Source organism: Leopardus geoffroyi, chromosome C2 (genome assembly GCF_018350155.1).
Source record: "Leopardus geoffroyi isolate Oge1 chromosome C2, O.geoffroyi_Oge1_pat1.0, whole genome shotgun sequence".
NCBI classification, from domain to species: Eukaryota; Metazoa; Chordata; class Mammalia; order Carnivora; family Felidae; genus Leopardus; species Leopardus geoffroyi.
This window is the reverse complement of record NC_059333.1, coordinates 82755384-82765730: the sequence shown is the minus strand read 5'-3', so window position 1 is coordinate 82765730 and position 10347 is coordinate 82755384. Positions and strand designations below refer to the sequence as shown.

At 41.0% G+C, this 10347-nt stretch overlaps 1 protein-coding gene across 11 annotated transcripts in view; it reads left to right on the top strand.

Moving 5' to 3' along the window:
* The first annotated feature begins 4295 nt into the window (after positions 1 to 4295).
* VPS8 (VPS8 subunit of CORVET complex) overlaps positions 4296 to 10347 on the top strand; it is a 250706-nt gene continuing 244654 nt past the window's right edge. For 10 of the 11 annotated variants that reach the window (XR_006718470.1, XR_006718471.1, XR_006718469.1 and 7 more), the window contains exon 1: positions 4303 to 4388. The gene's annotated coding sequence lies outside the window, so the exon portion shown is untranslated. Of the gene's footprint in view, positions 4389 to 10347 lie in introns of all 11 variants that reach the window. The other variant, XM_045502714.1, reaches the window with a different exon arrangement.

Here is a 10347-nt window from a genome sequence, read left to right as displayed (position 1 = left end):
CTGCTCAACTGCTTTGTCTTACTTAAAAAGACGAGTTTAATAATTCAAACATTCTTCTGTCTAGGTCTTACCTACACAAAGTTAACTTTGACAAATGGTACGTATTAAGCCAAAACATACTCTCTGAATGCTAAACATAGTTAACTTTTGGTGCTCTTTCCAAAGGCAAGAAAATTATCACAATATTCCATATAAAAAATTCTGGTATAAAACCTGACACCATTTTTACCATTTTATTTTTTTATTTTTATTTTTTTCTTCTGGTTTCTTTTTTTAAATTTTATTTTAATTGTAGTGCAGTGAACATACAGTACTAAAATGTTCCCTTTAAAAAGAATTCCAGGGCCTATGTTTAGATCATTACGAACGAAACTTTAAGAAACCTCCTAAATCAATGTTTCTCAAACTTAAATGATGTTCAGATTCCTTGTAAGGGAAAAAGATTCTCCCAGATCTCTAAAGTCAGCTTAAATTATTTTTTATCATGTCGCCTACATATGTATATGTATACCTATGGAAACACAAAACTAAGGAAAAGCCTCCTTATTTTTGTAGATTTTATGTATCTATAGAACCAAAACAAATTTATAAATTAAATACAAAGAGGGACGCCTGGCTGGCTCAGTCGGTAGCACATGAGGCTCTTGATCTCAGGGTTGTGAGTTAGAGCTAGATGTTGAACTTACTTAAAAAAAGGAAAAACCAAAACTACCAAATGAGAAAATTAAAATTTATAATGTTGATTTAACGTAAGGAATGATATTTTGCTGAACCCAAATTGCCCCTCACCACATGAATATTTTACTGATCACAAGAGCACAGCCGTATTTAACCACATACCTTGTGATGACTCAGTTCTACTAACCTTTGTTTATACAGTATACCACAATGTAATCCAGCTATAACTTGGTGTGACCACATTATTTATTTTTAAAGTTCTTCTCTCTTTTTTTTTTTTTTTCCTCATAAGTCTGCAACAATTCACTTAGTACTATTTGGTAATCACAAATCCAAACATAGGCAGTGAAACTGCATTCCCAGAATAACTATAAAGGGTTGATAAATTTATAAACATATTCCATCTTGCTAGTAATCCAATACAAATTAAAATGCGAGGCCATTTCCTCTATCAAATTGGGAAAGCTTTTTTAAAAAGATAAAATAAATGCTGATGGGTATGTGTGATGGGCACCCTTGAGTACTTCTGGTGAGAATGAAAACTGGCCTGACCTTTCTGGAAAGCAATTTGGCAGAAGGTATTCACAGAATGAAGAGCTTTCAAAAGTCTTCGAGTCTGCAATTTCACTTATAGGGTTTCTATCTTAAGGAAATAATTTTTACATGTGGGCAAAGATTTCCATATAAGGATATTCATGTCAACGTTCTTGTTAACAGTGAAAAAATAGTTAACCCCCTAAATGTCCAAAAATTAAGAAATAAACTATATTATCAACAATTATGCAGCCATTACAAAGAATATTTGTGACAAATTTTAATAACAGTGGATGGTGCTCAAGATACAACACTGAGCAAAAAACCAAATAAAAACAAAAAAAAAAAAACCGGTACACAGAACTATATATTTATATAGTTCTATTATGTAAAAGACTGTAAATGTGCAAAGAAAAAGACTCAAAGAAAATAAGCCAAAAGTGCTGTTTCCTGGGATGTGGATAATTTCTGCTTTACTTTTCATATTTCCTGAATTTTCCAAGCTTTATATAATAAGCATATAATATTTTAATTTTTTAAAGTTTATTTATTTATCTTGAAAGAGAGAGAGAGCATCAGCAGAGGAGGAGAAGAGAGAGAGGGAGAGAACCCCAAGCAGGCTCCCTGCTGTTAGCGCAAAGCCGGACAATCTCATGAACTCATGAACTGAGAGATCTCATGAACTGAGAGATCATGATCTGAGCTGAAATCAAGAGGTGGATGCTTAGCTGACTGAGCCACCCACGTGCCCTACAATATTTTAATTTAATTAATGCAAACAGCCTGTGTCAGTTTAGACTGACCTAAAATAATTCTTATTGTGATTTGGAATCATTTCCCTATAACATCCAGCAAGGGTCCTAGATTTACTCCCTAGAGTTACACAGAATACATCTCAAACTGCTGTACAGATTCAGAAAGGTCAGGGAACAACCTTCCCCACCCCTCAGTATCATAATCCAGTCCCCCACTTCTGCCAATTTCCTTTCTGCCCAACACTTTTAACAGTTCTCTGTTAGAGTTTCTGATCTCACCAGCCTGCTGACTCTCTTCTAGCCAGGCTCCTGTTTAATAGTTTTCCTCTAAAAATGTGATACTGAGAACTGAAGGCAGGTCTTCAGACTTCTAAGGCACAGCTATAGTCATGCCATTTTAAGCAGTTCTCTGCTTAAGAACCTCCAGGGCCTCTTACCAGAAGAGCAGACACCCCCAGCTTGGCATTCAATGTCCTCCTTGGATATGGGCTTTGTCTTTCCAGCCTTATATCCTGTTGTACCTTTAACATATTCCATGCTGTACTTTCAAGCTATGGGTTGCTATGCATTAGTGAGTCATGAAATCAATTTAGTAACCAGCATTAAAAAAAATAGACTAAAATATAAAATGCCAAGTTGTATTGCACATGCTAAAGGTGATTACTGTCTAGGATTTACACACAGTGTGTGTGTGTGTGTGTGTGTGTGTGTGTGTGTGTGTACATGCATAAATGCATAGTGTTAGCCTGAAAAATACAAGTTTTTACCAGTAAAAATGGGTCTATTAGGGAATAACCAAGAATTGCAATTCCAGACAAGCAAGCTGTGGCAGAACTATAGGCAAGTCCACCAAAGCCAAGGAACTTATTTAATGGAGAAGAAGTAAGTTGGAAGGGGTTGTTTTGAAGGAAAATCCATTGGTGAAAGCGGGGATTCAGATTGTTCATTGGCTGAGTCCCAGGGGTAGTTGATTTCTCGGAGGAAATGCAATGTACATCTTTCCCTGTTGGGTCCTGTAATGGATGATTCGCTCTGTTGAATATTCTTCTGTTGGGGTCTGTAATTGACAATTCTTCCTGTAATTGACATTGAGTAGTAGTTGGTTCCCCCTTCCAACTTCTCCTTTTAGCTTCCTGAGGCCCACCTCAGGAAAATAGTTCCACCATTTTTCTTCATCTGTGTCCTAAAGCGATGGTCTCTTACCTTTCTTATACCACTTAAAAGAGCCTGACTTGCATTACAATGCACTAGCATTGTAGCTAGGTCCCTATATGGAGTTCTTAGCCCTGGGGGCAGGGCTGTGTCTCACCCACCTCTGAGCCCTTCAGAGGCTCAGAAGTGTAGTGTGCCTAGTTGCTGTGCAATAATATCTTCCCAACTGAATATTTTCGAAATCTCCTTCTAGGAGCATCTTCTATTCTTCCTCCTTCCATTTTCTTTACTATAGGCCCCAGTAAGCATAAGATCTGTGCTTTGGGGCTAGGGTTATCTACAGTGGTGGCTCTAAAATCCAGTCTGTCCTGAAAGCTTTCATCTTTCTCCAGGAGGAATAAGAGAAATAAACATACATTTTTATCCATTTAAAAGATATCTCCTTTATTTGAGAGTGTCTCTCCTATACGTTTGGTGTTAAGATGTACTTTTTGTGGATCAATGTTTACCATAAGTTAGAAAATAATAGTTGTTTTTTAGTGTGTATTTATTGTCCTTACTTGGCAAAATAAAAAGCTGACAATTCTTTTTTTTTTTAATTTTTTTTTCAACGTTTATTCATTTTTGGGACAGAGAGAGACAGAGCATGAACGGGGGAGGGGCAGAGAGAGAGGGAGACACAGAATCGGAAACAGGCTCCAGGCTCTGAGCCATCAGCCCAGAGCCTGATGCGGGGCTCGAACCCACGGACCGCGAGATCGTGACCTGGCTGAAGTCAGACGCCTAACCGACTGCGCCACCCAGGCGCCCCAAAAGCTGGCAATTCTTTGTGCGTCTTTAAAAAGATTAAGTAAAAATTTACCGGTTACAAATTCCAAAAGTCTGGAAATCAACTACCTTTCTTGCCTGGCTGAGGTAGGGTCTCTTTCTTAAATAAAGGCCAGATGAATTCATCGACATAGGGCTGGAGGCGTTTGTCTTCCCATTTCAAAGACTTGTATGTACCGGTCTGCGCTTCACTAACGTTTCCACTCTCCTGTTCCGCAAGATGTTAATCACCCATTAAGTCCCTGGTGTGAGACATTGAATCTCTGGCCCTTTAAATGGGGGCGTGGTGTAGGGGGGCGGACCGCCCAGGAGTGACAAGAGTGCGGGGAAGAAAGCGGAAGCGTGGCCATCAGTGGTGTAGACTGCGCATGCGTGAGGCTGGAGCCAGGGGGCGGGGTCACGTGGGCCGCGGGTCCTGGGCTGGAATGGCCGCGAGCGCAGGTAAAGAATCTCCTGGGAGCGGGCCAGCGGGGTGGGGACTGTAGTGAGGGGCTGTCCCCCGGGCGGGAGGAGAACGCGCCGGGTTTCTGAGCCTCGGCCCTTTCCCCCGCGCGGTGGCGCGGCCCTGGAGTGACTGACGGAGCAGCCCCAGGCTGACTAACTGGACTGGGGCCCACGAGCTCGGCAGGGTTGACACTGGGGCGGAGGGGCGTGTCCGGCGTTTGGCCTGGAATTGGCTTAGGCGGTTTACACTTGTTCCTAACAAATGTGAGGCCGAGGGTCAGGTGCACCCGCTTCTCCTGATTGTGAGACTAGGCGGCGGGTGATCACCCTCCCCCGGATGAAACAGATGTGCAATTCGCCTTTCAGGCCCCTGGTACAGGTGTAGGCTACTTTGTCTCTTGAAGGTCGGGACAAGTGTGCTCCCCAAGTGTGGGGCCAAGGCTTAGATGAGGTGTCCACCTCTTAGGATGGATGTGCACCCTGTGAGGCTGGTTCCAGTTTGTCTCTGCCTGCAAGTGTGCTCCAGAGTGAGGGCAGCAGGAGGACAGGTGGGTCTGTAAAGTTTGAGGCCACTCCTGTGTCCTGTTGTGTTCTCCCAAGTGTGGTATCTGGGGAAAGAGGGAAACAGAGCTGCCTCAAATGTTTGGGTGTGCTTCAAAGGGAGGGTAGGGTGTGATGAAGTAGGGTCAGCTAGGGAGGTTCCATGGCCATGGGTTGTCAGGAAGAGCTGGGAACCTTCTTCAACTAGGCATGCCTCTTCCATAACCTCCTAATATTAGACTCATACTAGACATGGACAGAAAGGCTTGTGTCCTCTGCATGCCCACCATCTACCACACTCTTCCCTCCCCCCCATAAAAAGAAAACACAAGCAAAACAATCATGGAGGTTGACTTGTGGCACCACCTCTCCTTCAGATGTCTGTGATTGAGAGGTAGTTAATTACATGTCAGGTGTGTGTGTGTTTGAAGTCTAATACAAATGGGGATGGAGAATCTACATGTTTGTGGAAGACATGGGTTTGCTTATGGTTAACTTTAAGGAGAAAGTAAATGGATACTGAATCCTCCGTCAACAGGTGACCTGTTCCATAGAAAGCATAATAAAAGATAAGTGGGGTGGGGGGGGGGGAATTCTGGTTGAACTATTGGGCTTTATATGTTAAAGAGACATGTGAAAAAATTCTTTCTAGAGCGCTAAGATAATAGTATGTTGATTATCCTTTATATATTTTCTTTGCACCTGGACCAGCATCAGCAGATGGATGTTTTTTGTGTTTGGAATATTGAGGCTTCTTGGCACTTTATAGCCATTTGTCACTCTTTTATAGAGATGTCAACCATTGTGATACCAAATGTCAGTTATGTAGGTGAATTAAAAGTAAGGCGTTTTCAACTTAAGGAAGTATGTTTAACTTTCCATCTGTTTCTACTTTTCACAGAGGTTAGATAGTGTCTTGATTCACAGCGTCGGGTGTAATCTATATATATAGACTCGAACTGTTCGAGTCTTAATTGAATCTTGAATTAACGTTTGAATTATCTTCATTTCTGTGTAACAGCCCCTGTGTTAACATCTTCCCAGAACAAAGAGAAAACTCCTACCTTCAGTATTTACAGATTCCAGGGAAGGATAGTGATTGGCTGAACGGATACCAGAATGTCATGTCCTACTCTTCCGGCTAGGTTGGAGTGTAGGACGAGCAGTTTTCCAAAGGAAAGATGTTGAAGGGATGTTTTAACCATAATCAAATTTGTTTATCTTCTGTGGTTCAGTAAGAAGTTTCCTTTTGCTCTTAAAAAAAAAAATCTCTTGTGACTCCACATCCTTCTCGACCCCCTAACCAAGAGAAATTGAGATGACAATTAATTGGGAGCTAATTAAGATGAGTGGGAAGGCTACCATCTACTCAGCCTACAACTGAATGGAATCCTATCTTCTGTGCATTTAACTGAAAAGAATTCGCTCGTACCAATTTAGGAAAGAAGAAAGGGGAATATATTTCAGTCTACACGTACTTCTTAGGAGAAGTTCTCTAAGGGTGGGGTGGGTCTTTGAAGAGTAATTCTTATAAGACTAAGGACCTACTGGAAGCTGGAAAGAAGTGATTTTTTTTTCCTGTCTCATTTCACACATCACCTCTGTACACATTGATATAAAATTGATGAATAATATTAGGGTTTATGCATAATATAGATGTTTGTAGACATGGATCTTACCATTATTTTGTATATTATGATAGGGATTAGTTTTTTCTTTTTTATTTATTTATTTATTTTAAAGCTTTTCATTTTTTTTTTAACGTTTATTTATTTTTGAGACAGAGAGAGACAGAGCATGAATGGGGGAGGGGCAGAGAGAGAGGGAGACACAGAATCTGAAACAGGCTCTAGGCTCTGAGCTGTCAACACAGAGCCCGACGTGGAGCTCGAACTCACAGACTGTGAGATCATGACCTGAGCAGAAGTCAGATGCTTAACCGACTGAGCCACCCAGGCGCCCCAGTTTTTTCTTTTTTAGAATGTGGCACCTTGAAGGTTGTGCCTGATGGTTCATAGCAGTAACTTAGCACCATGCTCAGACAGAGCGTGAGCAGGGGAGGGGCAGAGAGAGAGGGAGACACAGAATCTGAAGCAGGCTCCAGGCTCCGAATTGTTAGCACAGAACCTGATGTGGGGCTCGAACTCACAAACTGTAAGATCATGACCTGAGCCGAAGTCGGACGCTTAACCGACTGAGCCACCCCGGTGCCCCCCTCACTTTTCTTTTTAACATTTGTTGTTCTATATGCATTTCCTAAGTTTTAAATAATTACTCTTCTCATTTAGACATTTACCGAGAGAAGAGAAAGGGAAACAGGTTTGGGCTTTTTCATAGTGGCCGCTCTGAGCATTGTGGGCTTAAATGTGCCTATTCTTGGAAAGAAACTCGAGCCAAGTATGCCTCTCATCGGAGTGTATAGTAGCATTGTGTCTAACAGAGGGTCTGTTTCTGAAGTCCATGAGTAAGGTGAAACTTGAGTACTCCTGAAAAATACCTGGGAGGGAGTCTCCCAGGTTGCAGACCTGTCTCTCAGGAAGTGCAACGCAGCCAGTTTTTCCTCCATGTTGGAACAGCATGCTATTTGTTATTTTGGGCATAGATGAAATGGATCACTTATGTACAAGGCATTCAAGAACTGAGACCAAAAGGGCAGCAGATATCCATCTCCTGTCGCGTGCTCACCCTGAAGTGTATAGTATTGGGTGGAATGGTGTGCAGAGTCCCCATGTATTTGTGAATCATTTCTTTTTTTTCTTTCTCTTTGCTGAAGATAATAGTTGAATTCCTGTAAACAGAATGGACATAGGATGCATCTCCATTGTTTTCATCTTGGTTTTGTAGTCTGAGTTAATGTAAAAGAAAACAAAACATATGAAATTGTGGAGTTTGTGTCATGTTATACATGAACTAAATGATCATTTTTTAAAAAGCACTGTTATGGATTTTTAAAAATCTCACCTAGATGCAAAGAGTGGAACTTGTAAGGTGGGAGGCTTTGGGGGTAGAATGACTAACCATATCTTATTTTGAATGACCAGAACTGCTATTTGGGGCTCTAGAAGCCAGTGATGCAGTGTTGCTTGGCTGCTTATTGGTGGGGGGGGGGGGGGGGGGGGGGGCGGGGGGGGCGGGGGTGGGGGCGGGGAGGCGGGGGTGGGTAGGGATTGAGGAGAGGAGGGAAGGATTGATGGGTTGATTAGCATTGGGAATACATTGGTGAACAAGGTAGATCTGGTCTTTGCTCTCCTGGAACCTGCATTCCTTTCCTTCCTGAGGGAAGGGAATCACGGTTCAGACACAAACAATGATCGCAATGTGACAAGTTTAGTGAAAGAGGAGAACAATGTTATAGGTGCATATTAACAGGGAACCTGGTTTAGTTGAGCAGGACAAAAAAAGTCTTTTTGAGGAAGGAAAGTTTTAGCTGATATCTGAGGGATGAATATGATCAACAGTAATTGACAAGCCTGATTACAGAAAGGTAGAGCTCAATTATAACTTGGCTTACTATGGCACAGATTCCTATAGGCTGTGAGTCAAATAACAATTATAGGTAATAAAACTGATACATTTAATTTGCAACACAGGTGTTAGTCCTGTCTTCCAATTCTTGCGTTAATCAGCAAATATTTATTGAATGTCTACATAGCTATGTAACTCAGTGAGCCTACTGATGTGGAGTATACAAAGAAGCCTGGCTTCATTTCTGTTGGGGACAAAAGACATAGTCACATGGTAAGTTAATGAATCAGTATGAGGAAAGCACCAAGGCACTGTTGTAAAGAAGACATGGATTCTGGATTCAGAGGATGCTTAGGGAAGGGAGGAAAGAAGGAACTTAGATAAATGGAGAGGAAAAGGAAAGGGCAGGTGAACTAGCACGAGCAGACATGGAGGGAAAAGGGAAGCTCTTCTTGAAGGACTCTGAATACAAGTTACCTTTTGTTGTAAAGGGAGGTAGGGTCAGCTCATGTGCTATCTGGGATCCTAGGCTTAGATTATGGAATTTTATGTGGTAGGCATTGGGGAGCTGTTCAGAATGAGTCCATTTAGTAGAGAAAGAGCACAGAAAACAAATAGAAGTTAATCCTCTATTGTATTTTTCTTCACAAACAAACCACAAGAAGACAAAGCAAAACAAAGCCATGGAAGAAGAGAAATACTTAGATTGGGAGAGCTGGAAACAAAGTTGGAATGTAAAATTGTTTCCATACCATGATTTCGTGATACCTTTCTGGGGCTACAGTAAGTTATAAAAAGAAAACTTGATTCGATTTCATCATAATGTGAAAAGTGTCTCATATGACACTTTTAGGAGGAAAGGAATGTCAGTGAATTAAATAGGATCCTGGAATTTGAAAACAGTTGGGAAGGTCTGCCGAGGTGAAAACAAAACCGTGACAACAAAAAAAAAAATTGGTCAAAGAGTTTCATAGTCACCCTGCCTAATATAGGTTACATTCTAGAGTTCTTATTCAGTTAACCAGGGTTGAAATGGGGTCATTGCTGTTTATATGATACACATATTTATTTTTAAATGATCCTTGAATCTATTATTACTTGGTAGGGAATAACCTTATTAGTTAAGAGGGAATAGCCTTGAGAACTGTCAAGGTGTCAGATAATCTTAAATCAGAACTATTAAAATGTTAGTTTATCAGGACTCAGAAGATGACAGCATACTGGGTAATCATGATTTTATGATATTTCCTGTCAGAGTAATGTGACTTCATTCTGGGAGAGACTAAGAAACAATTGATTTTACCTATTGTGTTGTCTGCAGGTACTATCTGACTTGGCATCTCCTTAAGAACTATAGAAACACTAGATTGCAGGATGGTTGGGTGGAAAGCTAGTTGTAGAATTTAGTCTTGAAAGGAAATTATCAGTAGTACTGGAATATCACTTAAGTGATATCTGTAGGCAGTGTCTGCATCATGTGTAATAGGAAGCGTTATATATTAAGCATTTCATCATTGGTCTGCATATTGGAATGAAGAGCTTGCTCAATAAATATTTGGGCACACAAACTCATGAGGGAGGGATTAGTATTTCAGAATATTGGCAATGTGACCAGAAACAAAATAGTTGAAGTTTGATAGTATATTCATTTCTTTCTTTCTTTTTTCTTTTTATTAAAAAAAAATTTTTTTTTAGTGTTTATTTATTCTTGAGACAGAGACAGAGCATGAACAGGGGAGGGGCAGAGAGAGAGGGAGACACAGAATCTGAAACAGGCTCCAGGCTCTGAGCTGTCAGCACAGAGCCCGACGCGGGGTTCGAACCCACGAACTGTGAGATCATGACCTGAGTCGAAGTGGGACGCTTAACCGACTGAGCCACCCAGGTGCCCCTCTTTTTTTAAATTTTTAAATGTTTATTTAATTTTGAGAGAGAGAGAGACAGAGCAGGA